Source organism: Anomaloglossus baeobatrachus, chromosome 12 (assembly GCF_048569485.1).
Source record: "Anomaloglossus baeobatrachus isolate aAnoBae1 chromosome 12, aAnoBae1.hap1, whole genome shotgun sequence".
NCBI classification, from domain to species: Eukaryota; Metazoa; Chordata; class Amphibia; order Anura; family Aromobatidae; genus Anomaloglossus; species Anomaloglossus baeobatrachus.
Genome location: NC_134364.1, coordinates 23,063,774 through 23,087,189, shown reverse-complemented (window position 1 = coordinate 23,087,189; position 23,416 = coordinate 23,063,774). Strand labels below are relative to the sequence as shown.

General features: G+C 42.7%; 1 long non-coding RNA gene across 1 annotated transcript in view; it reads right to left on the bottom strand.

Annotated features, from left to right (window-relative positions):
• Nucleotides 1–23,416, bottom strand: part of LOC142257937 (uncharacterized) — a 901,785-nt gene that overhangs the window by 14,324 nt on the left and 864,045 nt on the right. The window contains exons 6-7 of the long non-coding RNA XR_012727682.1: nt 11,185–11,243; nt 6,213–6,342 (exon numbers count right to left, since the gene is read on the bottom strand). This is a non-coding gene — a long non-coding RNA (uncharacterized LOC142257937). The remainder of the gene's footprint in view (nt 1–6,212; nt 6,343–11,184; nt 11,244–23,416) is intronic.

Below are 23,416 nucleotides of genomic sequence, written 5' to 3'. Positions count from 1 at the left end.
TTTTAGAAAAGTACTGATACATAGTTTATGGGCAGCCTTTTAATCAGATGGACCAGGTGGTACGCAGGCTATAACTTTAGTCAAGACCGTGAGCATCACTTAGATACATGAAAGCTAATTTTGGTTTTGCCAACTCTATTTTTGGGAGGAGGGAGTTGGTGATTTATGGTAAAACACAGATAGTTACCTTCATTGGGTTCGAGCCTGAAACAAGTGAATTCCCTTTCCTATGTAACAGTTCAGAAAAACGCTTGTGTATGTACAATTTCACGAAAGGTAATCACTCTTTAACGTGTCACATATTTTTTTTTCTGCTAGCAGAAGACTTCTTTAAATAGCTGCAGATTAAATGGACATTACAGTAAAAATATCACCTAGGCACTAACTTACTAGATTGTATGGAGTATATCACTCATACTTAAAATCAGACGTTTACATCCACTATCTAAAGAGACACATCTGCTTGTTTTTCTCACTATCTTACATGAAACCAGAATAAACCTTTCCCGTTTTAGGTCAATTATTATTTAGGTTAATTGTTATTACCAAATGCCAGAATAATGAGATAGAATGTTTTAAGGCATTTTTATTACTTTCTTCAAAGTCGAACATTTACATACACTAAGGGGCACTTTGCACACTTCGACATCGCAAGCCGATGCTGCGATGCCGTGCGCGATAGTCCCCGCCCCCGTCGCAGCTGCGATATCATGGTGATAGCTGCCGTAGCGAACATTATCGCTACGGCAGCTTCACATGCACTCACCTGCCCTGTGACGTCGCTCTGGCCGGTGACCCGCCTCCTTATTAAGGGGGCGGGTCGTGCGGCATCATAGCGACGGCAGGCGGCCAATAGAAGCGGAGGGGCGGAGATGAGCGGGACGTAAACATCCCGCCCACCTCCTTCCTTCCGCATGGCCGGCGTGAACCGCAGGACGCAGGTAGGAGATGTTCCTCGCTCCTGCGGCTTCACACACAGCGATGTGTTCTGTCGCAGGAACGAGGAACAACATCGTAACATCGGTATTTCCCAATTCATGGAAATGCCGGACCCTACACCGATGATACAATAACGACGCTTTTGCGCTCGTTAATCGTATCAAAAAGGATTTACACACTACGATATCGACTGTGACGCCGGATGTGCGTCACTTTCGATTTGACCCCACCGACATCGCAGCTGCAATGTCGTAGTGTGCAAAGTGCCCCTTAGAGTACTATGCCTTTAAACAATATGGGACAGCCCATATGATGATGTCATGTCTTTGGAAGCTTCTGATAGGTTTATTGGCAACATCTGAATTAATTAGAGACTCACCATAATGACCATCGTTTTGTTTAGAGGCAAAAGGGAGAAGCTTTGAAGCCTAAGAACACCATCCCAGCTATGAAACACAGGGGTGGCAGCATCAATCATATTGTGGGGTTGTTTTGCTGCAGGAGGGACTGGTGCACTTCACAAAATAGATGACATCATGAGGAAAGAAGATTATGTGGCAATACTGCAGCAACATCTCAAGACATCAGCCAGGAACTTAAAGGTTGGGCAGAAAGGGGTCTTCCAAATAGACAATGACCCAAAACATAAGTCAATCTGGTTACAAAGTGCCTTAAGGATAACAACGTCAATGTTTTGGAATGGCCATCTTGTGATGTGATGTGATGTCTTGAGATGTTGCTGCAGTATTGCCACATACTGATCTACAGCCCTGATCTGAATCCTATTGAAAATTTATGTCCAAAGCTGAAAAGGTCGGTGCAAGCAAGACGACCTACAAACATCCCTCAGCTACACCAATTCTGTCAGGAGGATTGGGCCCAAATTTCTACCAACTATTCGGAGAAGCTTGTAGAAGGAGATCCCAAACATTTCACCCAAGTCACACAGTGTAAGGGCAATGTCAACAAATACTAATGACATGGAGGGAAACTTCTAACTTTCCAGAAAGTAATAAAAATGTCTTAAAACATTCTCTTTCTCTCATTATTCTGCCATTTGGCAAATATAAATAATTTTGGTTCCTAATTGACTTAAAACAGGAAAGTTTTATTCTAAGTTCATGTCAGCTAGTGAGACAAATCTGCAGAGGTGTCTTTATAGAGAGCGGAGGGAAAAACCTGCAGATGTGTCTTTATAGAGAGCGGAAGGAAAAACCAAGAGATAGGTGATAACTTAGCTATTATTATTATTATTATTTATTTATTTATAGAGCACCATTGATTTAATGGTGATGTACATGAGAAGGGGTTTCATACAAAATACAGATACAAGTTACAGTAGACAGACTGGTACAGAGGGAAGAGGGCACTGCACTTGCCGGCTTACATTCTATAGGATAATGGAGAGGAGACAGTAAATGGGGAGGTTGTGGCAGCTCCAGTTGTAAAGTGGCAGTGGAGTCATTGCAGATTGTAGGTTTTCTTGAAGAGATGGGATTTCAAGTTCCATTTGAAATTTGCGAGTGCAGCAGATAATCTGATGTGTTGGGGCACAGAATTCCAGAGGAGAGGGGATACTCTGGAGAGGTTTTGGAGGTAGTTGGATGAGGAATGTATAAGTGTGGAGGAGAGAAGGAGGTCTTGGGAGGAGCGGAGATTACGTGTTTGAGTATATCGGGAGATTAGTTGGAGATATACGGAGGAGACAGATTATGAACATCTTTGTAGGTCAGTGTTAGTAGATTGAATTGGGCAATTGGGAGCCAATGAAAGGGTTTGCATAGGGGAGAGGCAGAGGAGTAGTGAGGAGTGAGGTGGATTAGTCAGGCAGCAGAGTTAAAGAGTTATTTCCATCTCCAAGATCCTATCCCAATAAGGAGTAAATGTAGTATATTTCTCTTGATTACCTATGTTACATATCCAATGTAGGACATTGCAGGACATTAGGTTGCTTGTGGTCGTAACCAGGGATATTTTAGCTAAAATAACTGCTCATGAGGTAAGGAGAAAACTAAGGCAGAAAATAAGCACAGTAGTGTCTTAACTGGGTATAATAGGGCTAGAGATGAAATTATTATCGCTTCACCTGGGATAGTGGTGTGTGACACAACTATTAATGCATGTGTGACAGCCTGCTGCAGATCTGCGGGTGAAGCACACCGAGATAGGAGACAATAAGGCTATGTGCGCACTTACCGGATTTTGCCGCGGATTTTCCGCGGATTTGCTGCATGTTTCGCTGCAGAAAATGTTCATAACATCTCTGCAGTGAATCACCAGCAAATCCTATGGAGAAAAAAAATCCTGTGCGCACTGGGCGGAATTTGACAGCTGCATGTTTTGCTGTGGGAATCCCGCAGCAAAAACAAGTGCATGTCACTTCTTTTCCGCACATCGCTGCGGGATTTCACTCCATTGACTCCAATGTTAATCGTGAAATCCCGCAGGGAATAACGCAGGCAGCAAATTCTGTGCGGTTCACTGCGTTTTCCTGCGTTATTCCCTGCGGTATTTCGCGGTTTACCTCCGGTAATGTACATCGCCTGTCTGCGATTTTGCAGGGAAGTGATGTCATTACAGGAAGAGGAAGCGGAGCAGAGAGTAAACAAACACACAGATCACACTCACACAGACATCACAGACATAGATCACAGACACATAGAACACACATAGAAAGAAAACGGAAATATAGAAAACAAAGAACGTGGGCTCCGCTGTATATTTACCTTCCAGCCGAGGTAAGCACACAGCGGCGGCCCGGTATTCTCAGGCTGGGGAGGGAGAGGGGCAGGGTTAATGTCCCCCGCCTCACTCCCCCTCCGGCAGCCGAGAATATCAGCCGCAGCTGCCCCGGCACTGTCGCATGCATTATGCGGCACTACCGGAGTGTCCTCGGCTCTTCTTGCCGCCGTGTAGCAGTGGCAGCAGGGTAATACAAGGGGTTAATGGTGGTGGATCACCGCCATTAACTCCAGGCTTGATCATGGCAGCGTCTATGTGACAGCTGACATGATCAACCCGTAAGTAAAGTGAATAAAACACAGACACAGAAAAATCCTTTATTTTAAATAAAACAAACAAGCCTCGTTCACTATTTTATTAACCCCTCCCGCACCAAAGCTCCGGCGTAATCCACAGCTCCGACGTCCTGCGCTGCTTACATCCAGCCGCGACTGTCACAGACACAGCGCTGAATGAAAGCAGCAGACAGCAGAGGTAATTACCGGTCATTTCCCACGGCCGGTAATGTGAACTCACTGCCGACCGTGGGAAATGCAGCAATCTGTCCTCTATCTATCCCTCTAGCTATCCCTCTATCTGTCTGTCTATCTATCTATCCCTCTATCTATTCTTCTGTCTATCTATCTACTATCTCAGAATTAAATGACTTTTTTTTTTTTTTTTTTCAATGTGCTTTATTGCATTGAATGCAATAAAGCACATCCCAACCCGCACGCGGCAAAACCGCGGCAATACCGCGAACAATACCGCGGTGAAACCGCAGCAAACCACATGCGGTTTTCGGGTGCGGTTTGCCGCGTTTTTTTACCGCGGGTGCAGTAATCTTAAGTTCCTCTGCACTGCCTCGATGAAAGAGAAGGACTCCAAATGGATTAAGTTAAAAATGGTTTATTTGTCTAACACATGAGGTACACATGAAATAAGAGACGTGTATATCAGGAAAACTATACTATATTTCTAATTGGAGGTATTTGCTAATATTACAATTATTATATCTACGTCATATTTTGATAACATCTTGCAGATGGGAATACCCCTTTAAGGGTGGACTGGAAAGTTGTGAGAGAATTAGTAGTGAGGCCACAGAAGAGGATGTTGCACAAGTCGACATGAGAGATTATGAGGGCATGCACTAGCATTTTCGTAGATTGGCAGTTGAGGAAAGGACAGATTCTGGAAATATTTTTGAGTTGAATACAGTAGAAGATGGTGAGAGCTTGGATGTGCGGTAAGAAGGACAAGGCAGAGTTGAGGGTTACTCCTAGGTAGTAGACTTCGGATATTAGGACGAGCGTGATGTTATTTATTGTAATTGATAGATCACTTAGTGGAGTTGGCAGAAAGATGATTAGTTTAGTTTTGTCTATAAAGAGAAGGAAAAAAAGCTCTGCATGTAAACATGTGCACACCAGGAATTAGATATATCTTAAAATATGATAGTTTAGTTTTGTCCACATTGAGTTTTAGGAAGCGAGAGGAGAAAAAGGAGGCTATGGCTGATACCATCCAGGATTCTGGACAGCACGGAGATGACATCTGGGCCAGAGAGATAGAGCTGAATGTCATCAGCATATAGGAGGTGGTACTGGAAGCCAAATGTCTTTGAGTTGTCCCAAGTCAAAGGTATAGATCGATAAGGGTAAGGGTCCCAGAACAGAGTATTGAGGGACACCAACAGAGAGAGAGCAGGATAAGGAGGTAGTGTGGGAGTGGGAGACACAAAAATTGTGGTTGGATAGGTATGAGGAGATCCAGGAGAGGGCAAGGTCTATGACACCAAAGGATTCGAGGATCTGTAGTAGGAGAGGTCGATTAGTGTCAAAGAGCACAAGTCTAGAAGGAGGAGTGTAGAGAAGTGTCTGTAAGCTGAACATACAGTTTGGTTTCTCTCTGACCCCAAGTACATAAGTACCTGATGTATGATTTCTTCTCCATAGGAAACCTATCTCACTTAATGTGTTCTTCTGGCGCCACTCATGTCCACATTGGTAGGTGAGCTGCTGCTCTATAGATACATTGATGATCACAAGGGTAACAATGTTTTGAACTTTTGACTTCTAGGCTCCATATCTCACCATCCACTATAGCTTTGAACGTGAGACTACCATCATTTTATATGCAATCATCTTGGCTATATGATACAGAATATAGATTTGCAGCTATTTAGCATATGATTAGTTATGCAGATTCTTGTTATGTAAAAATGAAGGTAGTCTCACGCTCAAAGCTGTAGTGGATGGAGAGATATGGAGACTGAAAGTCAAAAGTTCAAAACATTGTTACTCTTTTGCTCGTCAGTGTACCTGCCGATCATCCATGTATCCTGGCTGGTATAATATAGATGTTGAATCACTGGCACCCCTCACTTCTGAGAGGAATAAACGATTAAGAATAAAAGGAAATTGGACCCTTCTTTCCCCTGACTACTGCCTTTGAAGAAAAATCTGGACCCCAAAATAGGTATTAGATAGTGGGCTGGTCTCCTCCAATATGACAGGTTCAGTTGGCAGTTTTCTGAAGTGTATGGCTACCTGTACATCTAATGGTATTCACTGATCTCCAGGCATCTCAGCAGAGGTCATTGATTGCAGCATTGGGGCACTTTCTAGGTGGAATGTTGCTGGCTGTTCATGAGAGAGAAATGTTCTCCATGTCTTTTCTCTGAGAAAAAAAAAGAAAGTTTCACTTTATCACATGTAAAAAGGGTTTTCTGCTATAGCAAATTTGCTGACTTTACTTTTAGGGTAAGTCATTAATATGAGATTGCTGGTGGTCCAGCGTTCCCACCAATCATCTGTTACCAGCTCTGGCAGTGAGCGGATGTGCACAATGGGCGGAGGGGAGACCACATTTCCGTCACACTGTTTTGTTGCCGCAGATCAGCTCTTTTGAACAGGAGTTAGCCTGCTTTACACGTTGCAATTTCGCATACGATATCGTATGCGATTTGCAACGCCCCCATCATATGTGTGGCACGTTCAATTTGTTGAACGTGCCGAACAAACGATTAACCCCCGTCACACGTACTTACCTGTCCATACGACCTCGATGTGGGCGGCGAACGTCCACTTCCTGGAGTGGGAGGGACGTTCGGCGTCACATCGACGTCACTCGGCAGCCGGCCAATAGAAGCGGAGGGGCGGAGATGAGCAGGATGTAAACATCCCGCCCGCCTTCTTCCTTCCGCATTACCGGCCGGGAGCCACAGGACGCAGGTAAGATCTGTTCATCGTTCCCAGGGTGTCACACACTGCGATGTGTGCTACCCCGGGTACGATGAACAATCTGACGTTCAATTCATGAGGAATGAACGACGTGTATGCGATGAACGTTTTACGGTTCAATCGCAATCGCACGTAGCTGTTACACACTGCAATGTACCTTACGATGCCGGATGTGTGTCACTTACGACGTGACCCTGCCGACACATTGTAAGATACATTGCAGCGTGTAAAGCGGGCTTAAGTCTGTTGTACCTGAGAATGTGACTGAGCCAGCAACAGCTGCCCACTGGGTGTACGGGGGGCCTGAGCCCCCACTCATTGGATATTGATGACCTACCCTAAGGACCTTGTGTACATTAGGTCATCAATATCATAGTACTGAAAAAATAATTAACTTTCTATTAGAGTTGAGCGGATTGCTAATAATCCGGGTCTGGCGGATCACTGTCGGGTTGACACAGAAGTCCGAAATCCGATCCGGAATCCGCCCAATATATGTCAATGAGGAGGGGAATCCGGGACGAGAGAGGGAGAGGGAGAGGGAGAGGGACTCGGATCTTCCGCTGCCGGATTTTTCAGGTCCGGGTCCGCTCAAGACCACTTTCTATCTTATGATGATCACCATTACAGGTGCATTTTCTGTAGTGTTACTGTCATGTATCAGATAATGTAGATAGCGAGTAAAATGTTAGGATTATTCTGTCAGACCAGGTCCGTGCGTGCCAAGCTTTCCCTACATGATATTTTTTTATTAAATACCTTTGTCTCTATTTTTTATAAACTTGATTTGTAGTCTCTCATTTGATGAGTCCTTTATACAGCATTTGATATAAACTGGCTGCATTGTACAGGCGGTGGGAACGTTCTGTGTTGGCTGTACTTCGGCTTCTTACATCTGACTGGGTGGACAGTTGTAGATGACAGGCAATATGTTTGTGTTCCTTTAGTTCATGCAGCGTACTGTCTGTTTACTCCTTTACAGAATACATTGTGCAATAGCGGGGTTGTTCTTTAATAATTCACTGCTTTGCATTATTTATCTTTTGTAACCAGAGATCTGTTTGGACAGTAAATCGATGAACCATTGCAATCTTCAAGTACAGTGTAGGCAGCAACACCTTGTAACTTTCAGGTGATGTGGTGCCATAAAGCATCCAAATGTGACACTGCCCTCTTACATACGTATAAGTTCATTGTACTCAGCCTGACCCATGGGAAACAGTGTGGTAAAAAAAAGTGCAGTTGTCCTAGTGTAAAGAGGCAGAAGGGATTGTTAGGTGTTTAGCCGTGTTGTGAACAGCTAACTTTGTATTAATTCAGAAAAGTGTTTGCATTTTGTATATACCAGGTAATAATCTGTATTTACAGCCTTTTGGGGGATAGGCTTGTAGTTTTGCCTGTTATTATTTGGGTTAATCTGTCTTGACATTATGAACTGAAGGTCGTATATCAAACAAAAAAAGCACATTGTGCACACCTAAAGTATCGCTAGAGCTCTCTTTATTTGGTATATGCCAAAATAGTCTACTTTTGGCAAACAATTGGTCAGTATATATCCAAATACATACCATGCATTATGTATGGAGGCTTCCCAACTTTCCTCCAACAGATGCTGTCAGGGGAAATGGGGATCATGCAGTTCGAATTCCAGCGCCCAATCCTTTTGGTCTTTAAGCACATGAGCCGTGGCTTTTATTGTCCAAAGTCCTGGCCAGTTTAGCAAAAGTGGCCAACCCCCTTTGACCAGCAAGCATTAATAAGAAAGTTTGTTCATTGGTTGGCTGATCATTTATATTGGCCATTAAATCATAGTTATCAACATCGCATCACCCTATGCAGTCGACATGCATCCTGTACGGGGGCACAATGACCAGATCAACAAAGGTTCTGCTCCATACAGTTTTGTTGGCTCATGTGAATGGAGCCATAAACATCGATCAGCTTTTGGTTATGGGCTGAAATTGGTCAGTCTAAATTGGCCTTTACTTTGCTCTCCCCATAGAGAACACCTGAATTCTTAGTCGAGGGTCCCAGTGTATAGTAGTAGAGAAATGTAACTTTCTCCTGAGACTGTTTTGGCTGCCAGCTATCTATTGTGTATAATTAATGACTGAACTGGTGACTTGTAAAAGGTTTGTACAATTTGACTGTGCCATTAAGGGGATGGTCATGTAGTTTAGCTGGACTGAACTTTTCATATCAAGTAGTATTGCCAGTCCTATGCTGGGGACCAAGCTTCTTTCCAGTTTACCCCTTTTCAATAATGGATATTTCTAAATCTTTCTTTCGAGTCTGGTGGTAAATATCAGGGATGGACGGCACACACCTGGCTCCACAGAGGACAGAACTGGTTGGTAAAGAGTATACCTGGCCTACTCAGGACCTGGTCATTAAACGACAGAAACCTGCTCTTCTAATCCTCTCATGTACCACATGTGGATGTTAGCATATTTTAACTGCTTCACATTCCTTCTTGCCTGCTTTCGAGAACGTAGTACATTTTAAAACTTGTAGCCTTCTTTCATGTTTTATTTGAACCTATGTAATTGCATTCCTGAAAGAATAACAGGCCCCCACAGTGATTTATATCCTGTATTAAGTGTCAGTTCTGAAGAGACACACTTAACAGTTTGGTTTAACCTTCTGATTTTCAATTTAAGTTCAAAAACGAAAAAAAGCTGAACTGTATCCACCATGACAATATAATGAAACATTCTGTACAAAGAGGTACGAGCGAACAGCCCGAGGAACAACACAAAACTGCAGCCTCTTACTCCCATCGATCAACCCAGACTTAAAATGTTTTTTCATCAAATATGACAGGCTCATTTTTCTACACCTATGGGGCTTGAGCTTTTTTTTTTCTACAGGTAATTATTATCTGAAATGTAGTTTGATTATTTCTTTATCTCATATTATACATCATTAGATTTTGACCGGATGTCAATATCTATTGGCCACATGATTAAAAATGAAAATTATACATTTTTCGATAATGAACATTTCTCTACTATGGCTTTATATGCTGCTCAATACTACAGTATATCTGTGTCTTGTGCAAATGGACCATATACATAGCAGATTACAGGTGGGTGCAACTGGCAGTACCAGCATGAGATCTTACCATCATCCTCCGGCCTTGAGAGAAACTACTGTGTAAATTGATATCCACAGTGGGTCAGCTTGCGGTACTGCTGTCACAGTGGATTTTACTATGTGCAATGCAAAGACCGAAACCTGCAGCAGAACTGTAGCACCTCTGCCACAAAATCCACAGCCATTCCTGTGCATCATATCCTAAATTTATTACTAACCAAATATTATTAGCTTCTGCCATTGTCATGCTGGCAAAGATGGTTTCCGTGTCCATTCTCACAGTTGAGTGATTATCACTGTGGCCAAGTGTCCAAGTCTTAAACCCAACCAGGTTGTAAGTAAGTTCTTTTTGCGTTTCTGCGGTTGTCACCACAATCCAATAATACTAATAACTGATTTGGGCCCAGTGTGTTTGGGATTAGCTATGATGATTTCAATTTGCGTTAAAGTGCGTCAGCAACGAAAGTAATAGAAATCCTTATCTTTCTATAGAAAACGTCTGCAGCTTTAAAAATACGGGCACACAAAAGTAGTTGGGACTTCTTAAGAGATGGGGATCCTTCTAAAAGGATACAGTTTATGGCATTCTGGATACTGGAATATTATGGTTTTACCCGATGGAATTTGGATGGATGGTCTTGGAATGGTCACAGCCGCCAGAGATACTGGACAGCGGTCTCCTCAATAAAAGAAATTCAACTATTGTGTATGACCAGCTTTGTGTGCATATGCGGGAGAGATAGTGATCAGCCAACAGTGAATACAGGCGTATGTCCAACATAGGTCATCGGATTTTTAGTAAGTTGCCAGTTTTTAATAACGTCCTTCCCTTTTAAGATGAAGTGTGAACTGAAAACCGTAGCGTGTAAGAAGCAGACAAGTCTGTGTATTGGCAAGGATTAATCTAGACAAGAAATAATGCATCTCTGATACACACGGGTAGCACGTCTCATTACGGGCGCCCGCAGCTCGAGCACCTTCTTGTCCTGTTCACGGCTTCAGAACATTTCTAACCTGTCTGATGTGCATGTGAGGAACAGTAAGAGGCGTTCACAGAACTTCATATAATGATGACCTTGCTTAGCCAAAACAAGTTTCAACAAACCTGCAACCTTTAAAGTATCATTTACCAACAATATAAGTGTATTTGTTTGGTTGGCATGGAGCCAACAGATTTCCTCACCTGGCGTGGCTTTCATATAACCTTCAAAGGATGCAGGTGTCCTGGGTAATAGATGTTTTCTGTAGCATAAAAAAGGACAGAGAAGCCTGTAAAAATAACTAAATACAGTCACTATCAGTCTCTACGCATTCATTTATATTTCTATCCCCATAAAATCTGAAAATCTAAAAAAAGAAAAGAAAATAATTAAAGGGGTTATCCTTATTCTCAGAATGAAGTCTTCCTGATAATCCATTGATCAGTGCTGATCCAGTTCTGATCTATATTGATCCTGTCAGAAGCTGCATTGCAGTGAGAATGGAGCGTTATATGGTGTAAAGTCACCTGTATGGCTGACAAAACTTGGCCACAGATTCTGTCTGCTTTTTTTTCCCATACTTAACATGACTTATAGAGATTTCTATAGTCTGGTAGAAAGCTGTGCAGGTAATCATGGCATCTCAAATGTGCATCTGTTTTACTCCAAATTGCTGCTTTTTGAGATGCCATTTTTTACCACACTTTTTTTTATTACAGGTGAAACCTGATTCTATACGTGTGTCCAAAAAGTACCATTTTCTTCAGATTGCAAACACCATTAGGAGACACCATCATGTTACTTTTCTTTTTTTTTTTTGCAAAATGATCACCATCCCAGTTCTTAAGGTCCCTCATGTAACTGATCTGGCAATGCTGCTTTCAATTCTCTGTTTTTATGGCATAACAGAAAATACCTGTGTAAGGTTCATCACAGTCTAAGGCGGGCTTTGCACATTACGACATCGCGGCTGCGATGTCGGTGGGGTCAAATCGAAAGTGATGCACATCCGGCGTCGCAGTCGATATCGTAGTGTGCAAATTCTTTTTGATACGATTAACGAGTGCAATAGCGTCGTTATCGTATCATCGGTGTAGGGTCCGACATTTCCATAATGCCGGTGCCGCGACAGGTATGATGTTCCTCGTTCCTGCGGCAGCACACATCACTGTGTGTGAAGCCGCAGGAGCGAGGAACATCTCCTACCGGCTGCAATGCGCAAGGACGGAGGTGTGCGTGATGTTTATATCCTGCTCATCTCCGCCCCTCCACTGCTATTGGCCGCCTGCCGTGTGACGTCGCTGTGACGCCACACGACTCGCCCCCTTAGGAAGGAGGCGGGTCGCCGGCCAGAGCGACGTCGCACGGCAGGTGAGTGCATGTGAAGCCGGCGTAGCGATAATGTTCGCTACGCCAGCAATCACAAGATATTGCTGCTGCGACGGCGGTGGGGACTATCGCGTGCGACATCGCAGCATCGGCTTGCGATGTCGCAGCGTGCAAAGTACCCCTTAGAGTACCTATTTCCAATCTGGGGCTGCCTTTTTTTATTTAATAAAAGAATGGGAAGCCCCAAATTAAATATGTTAAACCCCTCTAATGATAGTAAAGTAGACGGCAGAGCTGGGTTAGAGCAAAGGGCGAGATCTCACTCTGTCATTTCAAAAAGGGTTATGGGATCCCGTTTGGCATGCAGGGATCACCGAACCTGGAAGTTTGTGGACATTAGGGTTACTTTGAGAGCACATTTGTTGTTATTATTATTATTATTATTATTATTATTATTAATAATATTTATAGCGCACCATTGATTCTATGGTGTTCTGCATGAGAAGGTGTTACAATCAAAATATATATACAAGTTACAATAGACAGACTGGTACAGAGGGAAGAGGGCTTTGCCCTTGCAGGCTTACTTTCTATAGGATATTGGGGACGAAACAGTAGGTGGGGCTATGGTGAAGCGGCAGCTCCAGCGGTGGTGAGGTGGTGGGGTCATTGGAGACTCTAGGCATTTCTGAACAAATGAGTGTGAAGCTTGCAAGTGTAGCACATCTGCTGAGGGCAGATCCTAGCATTGTAGTGCACATGCAGTCTTTAACCTTTCCTCGTGCTTGCACACTACAATACTCAATGCCCTGAGTAGAGCAGATCAAAGTGCGCCTGCGCAGGACTGCAATGCCAGCCTGTGTGGATGACGTAGGACACATTATCCATACTGGGCTGGGTAGAAGGAGAACAGTGGATAGTGGATGCGCTGGACCAGAGAGCAGCGTTACCAATCGGACCGGACCACCCCCCAGGTGAGTATAATAAAAGTGATTTTTACATTATACAGTGCTGCCTGGGCACTTATATACAGCATTCTGGAATGCTGCATATAAGGGCTCACTGGTGGTGGCCATAGCTATAGTCGCCAAATCTGGTGACAGGTTCCCTTTAAATAAAAAGGTGAAGCTCCAGACTGGTGATTACTCTTTAAAGCCCCTATAGACATCAGACTAAAATCAGCAGATCCTTTCTATGCCAACAGGATTGGTTGACAGTCTAATATGTATGGAGGCCTCCCGACTGTCCGTGGTAAATGATAAGGGGACATTGGAATTTTAATGGCCTGTCCTTTTGTTCTCCCTGTAGATAATCCGCTGGCACATGATTCTCACAGCGAATCTCAGAGCAGACAGCAGCATTTGGGCGAGCATTCCTCGGGGGAGGCGGGAGTGAGAGCTGTTGGTTGAACGATCATTCGGCTAACAGCTATCTAATGTGTTTAGGGGTCTTTAACTTTGCTTACTCAAACACAATTTGCCAATATGATTCAGCAAACATATTGGGTTGCTCTACTTGTTAATTTTAGATTGGTCTGTTTATTTTGTGTATAGTAATAAAAGTTACGTTTTATCAATCTTTAGTTAGGGTGCCTCTAATTTCCCCATGGGAAAATTGTGTTTGTGTTAATGACCCTATGCTGATTGAGGATATAGATTGAGGTTTCAGTGTTTACTAACTTTGCTTACTGACTCATTAAAATGTACAATTGGGGAAAAGTGACGTTACACCCAAGATTTTAGGTTTAAGTGTAACGCTTTAATGAGAGAAAGCCCAATGCTTAAACTTTTTGCAAATTTGTGTCATTCTGTCCAGTGTAAAGCCAATAGAAGACAACAAATCAAAACATCCAAATCTGAGCAGAAAATCAGTTCCAGCTCAAAATGGAATAGTTGGAAGTCCAAACTATTTAATAGGGAGGAATCGAGTTGAGAACATATCACATTATGAAGCATATTTTCCACAAAACCTCATTTCCAGTAAACAAACAAGAGAGATATTCTAGGGCCGTTCTATAAGAATTCTAATTACATAATCGCTCTCGTAGGAATTTGTGTCCATCTCTCCTTTGAACATTTTTTTCCGAGGACGCAGGTGAAATTCCAGAGTAAACTTTGTAATGTGCTAGCAAATATGTATTTCTTTGAGCTGTTTCCACGCAGCTGTGTACAGTTAGACCGAGTCCTACAAAATGTTAGGGGAACAGATGATTTCCTTCCACAGCCCATGCTCCTGCAGAACGGAGACAAAACTAAACCAAAATAGCTGACTGCTGTCACATGTCAACGAACATTCTAAAGACACTTTATGTGGATCACCAAACAGATCCCATAGGAGTCTATGGGGAAGGCACACGTGGTATTTCAGCTTGTACATACTGTACATTACAGAGCCAACATGTTAAGCTCCGTTAGTTACTATTGAACCCTGAAATTCATGTAAAAAGTGTCTGTATGCTAAAGCTTGTATGCTATGTCATTCCCAAACATTGTTCTTAGTAACAAAGCAAGTAGGTTCATTAAAATATATTCTGCTTAATATGCATTAATATATATATTCACATTTGCCTGCAATTGTTCTTAATATTCATCATGTTTGTACAAGTACAGTCACTCATGGATTTAGGTAGAGGTTATTGTAGGCTTCTGCAGAGGGAAGAGATGGTCAGTGCTCAGCTAAATGCTTAAAGGCCCAGTCACACACAACGACTTACCAGCGATCCCGAAAACGATGCGACCTGATAGGGATCGCAGGTAAGTCGCTGGGAGGTCGCAGGTGAGATGTCACACAGTCAGATCTTACCAGCGATGCAGGAACAATACAGGTCGCAGTAGCGACCTGTATAACGATCTCAGCCGTCACTGTGACCCTGTCACACAGTGTGAAACACAGCGATGGGTCCTGCCCAGCAGGACGTCGCCTTTGAAGAAAATGACCTGGACCATTCAGCAACGACTAGCGATCTCACAGCAGGGGCCTGATCGCTGGTAGATGTCACACATAACGAGATCGCTAACGGGATCGCTATTGCGTCACCAAACGGTGACTCAGCTGCGATCTCGCTAGCGATCTCGTTATGTGTGACAGTACCTTAACTGTTGCATATGATAGGTGACAATTAACATCAGAAGATTAAGACAAGTGTCATGCTCAGAGATTGTGTTTCCAAAGAACAGTATTCTCATTAATTGAGTGCTCCAAGAGATTAATGGCAGCTTTACATGGGTCTATAATCGACACAATGTTGCTTTCCAATAATTGGCCTGTGTAAACAGGGAAGCAATTGACCATTAGACAAATAATATCCTCAGACGGCTGATTGGATTGTTTGAGCACCTGAATGTCATCAGTGTCGGCAGCACATCTCACCACGTAAGCATGGATGTGCCGCCAAGAATATACAGAACGTCTGAACAATCATATTAACAATTAACCCATACAGTTTACATCAGTCCCACATAATTTACACATTTTTCATGCCTTAGAAAAATAACCCTAATTTTAGAATCTTTTAATCTATCACTCTTGAACTGTGAGTGAGTCTGTAGGTGTCCTGTAAGGATACACATGAACGCCAACAAAAGCACGTCAAGGGCATGCTGATGTTAATTCAATTATAAATGACCAACTAAACAAATAGTAATAATTGCTGTATAGTGTAAAACACACATTCAGTAACCTTTATAGCAAAAAATATAAATCAGGGAACCTTGAAATATTAAGTTACTGCAATCAAAGTAACGGCAGAGAAGACTCTGGTGAACCTATCTAGACTTACCGTATTTTCCATCGTATAAGACGACTTTTTAACCCGTGAAAATCTTCTCAGAAGTTGAAAGTTGTCTTATACGCCGGATGTCGTCTTATACGCCGGGTGTCGTCTTATACGACGTATAATTAGGTAATTTAGAAACCCTCCCTGTCTCCAAGACTCTGCCTCTCAGATCTCGCAGTGAGGTTCCCACAAAAAAATATTTTCACCTGTCCTCCGTTCCCGCGGTGTTCTCATCTGCTTCTTGCAGACCACAAGCACTTAGACCTCTCGGTGATCTCGTCTGGTGCACAGACCCGCCACTGCAAGCTGCCATCATGGCTTTACTGCAGTTGAATGCTTTACGGCAGTGGTGCCACAAAGCATTCAACTGCAGTAAAGCGCTGACAGCAGCGGCAGCTCTGTGTATTGGACGCGGTCATGGAGGGGTCTATGTGCCTGCTGTCCACAAGAAGCACCCCTTAATGATCAAGTCTGGTGTACAGAGCCGCCGCTGCTGTCAGTGCTTTACAGCAGTTCAAATGGTTTGCGGCACCGCTGCCGTAAAGCATTCAACTGCACTAAAGCCATGATGGCAGCCTGCAGTGGCGGCTCCGTGCACCGGACGAGATCACAAAAGGTCTAAGTGTCAGTGGGCTGCAAGAAGCAGCTGAGGACACTGCGGGAACGGAGGACAGGTGGGAGTTTAGATTGTGAGCCCCAATTGGGACAGTGATGATAGTGTGCGTAAAACACTATGGAATTAATGGTGTTAAATAAATAAACTTGGAAGCTATTATCAGAAAATGACCTATTGTTTAAATCTGTTTTTTGTGTTACTTTTTATTATAAGTTTTTGAAATGTTTTTATTATATGTTTACGAGGGGCTGCAGATAAGCCTTTGGCCTTACCCAGAAAGAAACAAGATAGGATGATGAAACTTTACATTTATTCCACATACTCTCGACTGATGTCAACACACTTCTTACATTGGTATTCCAAGTTCTGTAAGCCTAGCAAAAAGAAGGATTTCGGTTGTGCCTCAAACCAGGCATCCGTAGCAGCCATGGCATCAGAAATGGTGTGAAATTTGGTATCCTTGAGGTGTTTCTTCAGGTTTGGAAACAGATGATAGTCAGAGGGAGTTAGATCTGGTGAATAAGGTGGGTGGTCAACCAGCTGGGAGCCCAGCTCTGCCAGTTTTGCCATGGTCGCTTGTGCAGTGTGAATGGAGGCATCTTGCAGGAACAAGATTCCTTTGGACAGATTGCCGCGCCTTTTGGCCTTCAGAGCTGCCTTCACTTGGTCCAAACATTCAGTGTAATACCTTGCATTGATAGGGGAACCCTTTTGAAGGTAGTCCACTAGCAGCACGCCCTCCTTATCAAAGAACACAGATGCCATCACCTTAGTGGCTGATTTTTGCACCCTGAACTTCTTTGGATGAGAACTACTGTGCCTTCACTCTTTTGACTGCTCCTTGTTTTCAGGGTCATACAAATAAATCCAGGTCTCACCCATAGTGACCAGTCACTCCAGGAAGTTCTTATCAATCCGCAAATGTGACAAATGGACCAGGATGTTTTCACTCGCGTGCTTCCCTGATCTGTTGTCAAACATTTGGGGACCCACTTTGCAGATCGCTTCCCCATGGATAATGACACAAAAACATTCACGGGAAATCTCCATGATGTCTGCTACTGCTTTAGCTGATATTTGTGGATTCTCCAGTATGAGGTTGTGCACAGCATCGACGATCTTTGAAACAACAGCCACTCTTGGTCGTCCACGACGTTGCTCATCATTGGTGCTGAAGTGACCCGTTTTAAATTTGGCAACCCAGTTCTTAACTGTGGAATATGAAGGGCATTGATCCCCCCCATGTCTGCGACATATCACCATGAATATCTTTTGCGAACTTTCCTTGCAGAAACAAGAATTTTATCCCTCCTCTGCTCTCAGTTGCTGTGAATATCGCATTAGACTCCGCCATTTTATTTCCCCGCGTGCGTAGAACACTGTTACCATAAGCAACAAACACAAAATTTTGAAAACATATAAACGTTTTCAGCAGGATCCTATTAGAAGCAAGATTACAATGTTTGATATTACCTCTATACATAGCTAACACAGAATCCACCAATCACCGTAGGCAATATCACAGCTCACCTCCTCCTCCTGTACAATGACTGATAACACCTCTATACACAGATAACACAGAATCCACCAATCACTGTAAGCGATATCACAGCTCATCTCCTCCTCCTGTACAATGACTGATAACACCTCTATACACAGATAACACAGGATCCACCAATCACAATTGATCCTTCTCTCACTCCCACTTCACAATTATCTTTGTACACGCTCATTAGATGCTTCAATACAAAAGATAGGGTTAGTTCTGTTCATTGCTGCTGATGTACATATGGTGTTTCCTGTAATAACAGGGAGTTATTCATTTTTTAGAACTGTAATTTTTATTGAGATTTATAAAGTTTAACAATCAACATAAACACAGAACATTTACATTAAGAAAGAGTAGATCAGAGGGTGTAACGGGTATTAAAATGTATCATTAGGATCGAACGGCCCTCCAGTGGCCCTTAAGACATATTGCATCCTGGAACATAGTAATACAATTGAGCTTTTGAGCAACCCTCATATGCAAATTAAACACACAGCCACTATAAACCCAACCCATTTAACCTTATCCATACAAGATTTCCTTATTAACAATAACAATACCCAGACAAAAGGACTCAAACACATTGGGAAAGTGAAACTGCTTGACATGAGTATCTTAGTTATTATGTTGAGCCCAGAAATAATCCAAAGGATTATGGCTTTTCTTTAAAGGGGTTGTCTACTTTCCGATCCATATGTTCCGCCTTTTTAAAATACTAAATCTTATACTCCCCTCTGGTGCTGGCGCCGTTCCAGCGATGTCAGCATTGTCTCTCCTGTGATTACATACCAGTGTGGCATTACACAATCCCTGTGGCCAATCAGCGGTTACTTAACTCTCCCAGACTTCAGACGTATCAAATCTGGAAGAAGAAGGAGAGCAGCAGTGCTCCTTTCCTCCGCATGTCAGCGATTTGTCCAAAGACGGGGAAGGTGAAGCGGCCTCTGATTGGGTACACTGGTACGCGATCCTAGGAAGGACAGTGCCAACATCACTGGACGGTGCGTATAAGTTTATTTTAAAAAGGAGACACATACAAATTGGGAAGGGGTTGTCCGAGAAGCTCTGCTTCTGCTTCTAACTTTTTCCTGCAGAGTTTGCCTGCAGTATCCAGACTCTTCCGAGAACTACATTTCTAAGTTTCACGTGCATGTTCCATTCATTGTTTATTTTGCATAACACAAAATTATATTAGTCCATGTGCCTTTTCATAAAGTGAATAGGTCTGTGTAAGAATGCACCCGTGTGCTGTGCTTTTTGCCATCTGCGGTCCTGTTTGCACTAACTCTAGGAAGATTTGGGTAACATCCATTACTTTCTTTCTTCTGATGCAAGAAAACCAGATGACACATGGATCAAGTATGGATGAAAATCGAATAAAGAAAATGATTAAAAAAAGAACAAAAAAACTGACATGAATTCTGCTTTACAATGTGTTACATGATAAGATTCACGAAAAGCGTAAGAGCAAGTTTAAAAACCGCTAAATATCATTATAGAAAATACTATTATCTTCGTTTTGTATAAAGAATGTGTTTTTTTTTTTTATTTTACTCCATATTAAAAAATTTTTGAAATGGTTCATTTTAAGAAGATACAATCACCACCAAAAAACGTTATATCATTTTAGATTACAGGGGTCTAAATTATTTCATATTTACTTATGTCAACTAGTTCAAAGGAGACTACACCCTATACTTTACCTCACGCCAAGAACTAAATTGAGTATAATGACTTAGCAAGTCTTAAATTACCTTGATTAGCGAAGTCATTTAGCAAACTTTTTCTTCTACAAGTGTAAATCAACTTTTACCTATGTACAGTTAAAAACAACAACTGTTTTGTTTTTTTCGTGGCAAATTTGATAAACCAAAATGAGTCTAATTGTTTTTGTGTTCCAAACATTTGAAGTCTTTTTAAGAACACTGTGCTGCCATTTACATTTCATCTATTTGTCTTCATTTAAGGCCCCGTCACACTAAGCAACATCGCTAGCAACATCGCTGCTAACGAACAACTTTTGTGACGTTGCTAGCGATGTCGCTGTGTGTGACATCCAGCAACAACCTGGCCCCTGCTGTGAGGTCGTTGGTTGTTGCTGAATTTCCTGGGCCATTTTTTAGTTGTTGCTGTCCCGCTGTGAAGCACAGATCGCTGTGTGTGACAGCGAGACAGCAACAACTAAATGTGCAGGTAGCAGGAGCCGACTTCTGCGGAGGCTGGTAACCAATGTAAACATCGGGTAACCAAGAAGCCCTGTCCTTGGTTACCCGATATTTACCTTTGATACCAGCCTCCTCCGCTCTCACTGTCAGTGCCGGCTCCTGCTCTGTGCACATGTAGCTGCAGCACACATCGGGTTAATTAACCCGATGTGTGCTGTAACTAGGAGAGCAAGGAGCCAGCGCTAAGCATTGTGCGCTGCTCCCTGCTCTGTGCACATTTAGCTGCAGCACACATCGGGTTAATTAACCCGATGTGTGCTGTAACTAGGAGAGCAGGGAGCCAGCGCTCAGTGTGCGCTGCTCCCTGCTCTCTGCACGTGTAGCTCCGTGCAGTGGTAACCAAGGTAAATATCGGGTTGGTTACCCGATATTTACCTTAGTTACCAAGCGCAGCATCTTCCACGCGGCGCTGGGGGCTGGTCACTGGTTGCTGGTGAGCTCACCAGCAACTTGTGTAGCCACGCTCCAGCGATCCCTGCCAGGTCAGGTTGCTGGTGGGATCGCTGGAGCGTCGCAGTGTGACATCTCACCAGCAACCTCCTAGCAACTTACCAGCGATCCCTATCGTTGTTGGGATCGCTGGTAAGTTGCTTAGTGTGACTGGACCTTTAGCCTTATTTTGTTTTACACAAGTTAGCAAGTCTTAAGTAGAGATGAGTGTTCCTGCCAAGGATGGGATTTGTTCAGGATCGCCAAGCCCACCTGAGATTAGCCGATCCGATTGTCGATCCTAGACGAACCCATTAAATTCAATAAAAAAGAAAAAATACAAAAAGGAACCACTCACCGTTGTACGGTTTGCCCGGATAAACCTCCAATGTATCTATAATCCAAGCAGGGACTACGGCAGCCATTGCACAAATGTCCAAAGAAACAAGAAAAGGTATAGTCCAGCTAGGTATCCTCCGGATGATGTATTTAGACATTAAAAGTTCATAGTTACACAGGCAATTTCATACTGACTATAAAGGGGGCAAGTTACAAAAACAACACATTTCGGCGCACTGTTGCCTGCCTCAGGTCTAACTAACCATTGTTGTAAGAGAATATAAAAACACAGGAAACATAAAATTGACACTTACCCAGTAACCAATTAGGCAATCAAATAATTAAAATAGGGAGTAAGAAAAAGTTCATTGTTCAAATATCCCAATATATTTGCACATTCCCAACTCCTTCCATGTGTTTCTCCTCAAGCTTGTTGCCCTGGTGCCCTGCCTTCACCGGTCTGTGCAGAAGACATATTTGAGGTAAAAGACATCCTTGCTATGAAGAGGGTGAAGGGTAGGACTCTCTTTTTGGTAGATTGGAAGGGCTTTAGTCCTGAGGAAATGTCATGGGAGCCCAAGAACAATATTAATACCTTTCTTCTCCTTAAGAGTTTCTTGGAAAGGGGGGTTCTGAAGGGGGGATACTGTAATATAGGCACCGGCATCCCCGCACTATCCCGTCCTCACCTGACCGGGACCCTAGTATTTTCACCTTCCTGGCCATTCAGTAGTGGCTGCTAGCCAATAACGGTTAATTTTCAAGACCAAACAGGGGGAAAAATTATGGAATCACTCAATTATGAGGAAAAATTATGAAATCACCCTGTAAATTTTCATTCCCAAAACTAACATCTGCATCAAATAAGATCTGCTCGTTAGTCTGCATCTAAAAAGGTGTGATCAAACCTTGGTGAGCTGTTGCACCAAGTGGACTGACATGAATCATGTCTCCAACACGAGAGATGTCATTTGAAACAAAGGAGAAGATTATCAAACTCTTAAAAGAGGGTAAATCATCACACAATGTTGCAAAAGATGTTGGTTGTTCACAGTCAGCTGTGTCTAATATCTGGACCAAATACAAACAATATGGGAAGGTTTTTAAAGGCAAACTTCCTGGTAGACCAAGGAAGACATCAAAGCGTCAAGGCAGGAAACTTAAAGCAATATGTCTCAAAAACAGGAAATGCACAATAAAACAAATGAGGAATGATTGGGAGGAAACTGGAGTCAATGTCTGTGACCGAACTGTAAGAAACCGCCTAAAGGAAATGGGATTTACATACAGAAAAGCTAAACAATAAAAAGATGACTGCCTGAAGAGAACATGTAAATTTCCATAATCATTGATGATATGGGGCTGCATGACAGGTAAAGGCGCTGGGGAGATGGCTGTCATTACATCTTCAATAAATGCCCAAGTTTACATTGAAATTTTGGACACTTTTCTTATCCCATCAATTGAAAGGATGTTTGGTGATGAGGAAATCATTTATCAAGATGAAACAATATTAAGTGAGAGTTTTTTTTAAAGTAAAAAAAACCCCAATAAACCAGCGCTGATAATGTTTTTTTAGTTGATGTTTTATTATATTGCTATCCTTGTTTTAGACACAAAATTAAATCAGCACAATACACACAATATAGAAATAAAAATTAAAAAACATACATCACATGGAAAAAGTTGATTATGCACAGACAATTACCAGATAACTGGTTGAAATGCCCCGGCCGGTGGCAAAATCAACTGTTAAAAACTAATAAATTATTGAAAACGTTTCAAGGTATAGGACTTTCAATACCAATCAAATTAACGTTGCAACACACTTTTTCAGAGGCTTGAAACAATTATTATTTGCCGTAGGAAAAGTATTAATAGTGGCTTTAGATTGCAAACAGTAACTTCAACAGTCCAAGTACCGTTAATAGGTATAAAAATACTGCGCTCCAGAAGTATAATGGTAATAGGATAGAGCCACGGCTCAACAAGGTATGTCCCGATAGGAGTTTACCTGCAGTCAGGTTCAAAAATCAATTTCCATAGTCTGGATACCTGCACGATACTTTCTCCTTTTGTGAATATCAGAATGTTCCCGTGCAGGGGTCCTTATTCGGCGCTCCTGAACCAAGCGGAGCAGAGCCAGCAGAGCACTAGCCTGTGCTGGATCCCA